Raw genomic sequence first — 2,353 nt, 5'->3', positions numbered from 1 at the left:
ATGGGAACAGTTAAAGGGAGATCAGGCTGCCAGGCAGAAGCAGTTAGGGGCAATCAGGCAGGCAGGCAGGCAGGCAAGCGAGCAGTTAGAAGCCAACAGTCCCAGATTGTGAGAGAGATGGCTGACCACCAGTTTAGGCCTGATCCTGGTGGTCAGACATACCCCAAGGGGTCCCCGATTAGAGAAGGTGCAGAATGTTGGATGCTTGTGGTACCCTATTAATTTGCTATCCCCTTTTCTGCTCACTCTTATTACCACACATAAAATCTCCAACTAAAAACCAGACAGTAATTTATTCATGAAGCCATGGTATCAAGACATTCCACCAATGAAGTGATCTATCCTTGGCATAAAACTTTTTGCCAAGTGTTAATTAGATAGAGGCTCTTAATATTAGACCCATTCAGAGTCAGCCTCAGGGGGCTACTAACTCATGTTACAAATTCTTTTGCTAATTTTAATTAAGAACTAAGCTACACATACTTTTTTAGTTGCTATTTTAGTGGGGAAAGAACAATGCAAATGTTGGTTCTTTAATATGACCTTCAGCTGCACAGAGCATCATGGGATCTTTTACCAGAATGGTGCAGAACAGGCATTTCAAAACAATTTATTAGAATGACTTGTGTATTTTGAAGATTTATCTAATTGGTGTTCAAACTTGTTGCTGCATCTTCACCTTTTTCCTTATCTCTATGGACTCCCAGCAGAGAATAGAGAGCATCCATAAATCACTCTTCCCTCACACATTTACATGCACGTGTTCACATGAAGACACACAACTCTCCCATACCGTGGCATCCCAATCCCTACACACACTGAGGACCTTGGAATAGAATTATGTTAGATCTGTAATGGTTGAGAAACATCCCAGACCAACTCCCTCATTTCATAGATGGGGAAGCTGAGGCTCAAAGAGAGTTTGTGCACAGCAGAGCCAGGATTTAAAAAAAAAAATCAGTTCTGGCACCATCAGTAACATGTTTCTGTATTTGCCCACCATGAGCTTAACTTTTCATCAGGGCATAAAAATACACAATTAAACTCAATATATACATCATTTTCTCTCTGTGTATGAAACATTATGCTATGTACTAGAGGTATTTTATAGGGGAGTAAAATATAATCCTGATCCAGTTGGGATAAATGGAGATGTATGCAAATATGTTGAATACAAGCAGATTGTTAAGAATTCACACAGATGTGCCAAGTAATTTAGAGATTAAAGTTGCTTCTTTTGTATTTCATGGAGAGGATTTTTATAATGCTTAAAGAAGCTAAGAATTAGCATTAGTATTAGTATAGTATTCTTCTGAACTTGTTTTGAGAAACTTCAAAACTACTTCTAATTAAAATAAATAGTATCTCTGAAAACAAAAATAATAAAAAGAATAAAAATATTTAGGTTTTGGAAGGGTGCAAGGAAATGGGAATATGGATATATTGCTGTTGGCAATTATGAAAAAAATTAACAGTATGTATTGGGAGCTTTAAAATGTGCATATCCGAAGATGGCGACCGGCAGGAAGGCAGGGAGGGAGAGAGTGTGAGAGCGTAAGGGAGTGATAGAGGAGTGTGTGGACATGTGTGGTATCAGTGTTTATGAGCTAGGGACAGTTAGATTCTGCAGGTCTTCTAAGGGGCTGCTAAACTGGGCAGTCTTAGATGGCAGAGCCCGCTCCCAGTGTGGATACTCCTGGGCAGCCAGCACAGAAACAGAGACTACGCCATCTTGAGAAACAGAGCTGCTTGAGACTAGGATCCTGGCCTAAGCACCACCCAGTCTGGTTTCAGATGCAAACCAGGATCCTGCAGCCACTGGGGACAGAGACCTGAGACCACAGATACAGAGCCATGACACCAAGAGTCCAGAAATCCCCATGGCAGATCCATGAGTAACAGAGCCCATCCCCCTCCCTGCAGGCTCGCAGGCAGCGCCATAGTAACTGATAGACCCATCCCTTGCCCGGGCCTCAGTGCTGCTACTGGGGCCTTAGCCTGGAAGTGCGGGAACACCAGGAACTTGTTCTGCACAGCGCAGGCTACAGAAGCCTTGGCCTGGAAGTGCGCGAACACCGGGAACTTGTCCCTTGCAGCCCAGGCTAAGGGAGCCTTGGCCCGGAAGTGCGTGAACACTGGGAACTTGTTCCTCACAGCACAGGCCCCAAGACCCCGATTCTCTGGGCAGGAGGCAACACCAAGCACCAGTGACTTGACTGTGTTTCTTATCACCTGCGCCTGGGATCCCTGATTCCCTGTGCATTCATACTAAGAGCCAGTGACTCCAATTCTTGGGGCATGTGTACAAGGGACCCTGATTCTCAATGCAAGTCTGCACAAAGCAACAGAGACC

This window comes from Myotis davidii, unplaced genomic scaffold (assembly GCF_000327345.1).
Source record: "Myotis davidii unplaced genomic scaffold, ASM32734v1 scaffold1753, whole genome shotgun sequence".
NCBI classification, from domain to species: Eukaryota; Metazoa; Chordata; class Mammalia; order Chiroptera; family Vespertilionidae; genus Myotis; species Myotis davidii.
The sequence above is the reverse complement of the archived record's forward strand: the minus strand, read 5'-3'. Positions refer to the sequence as shown.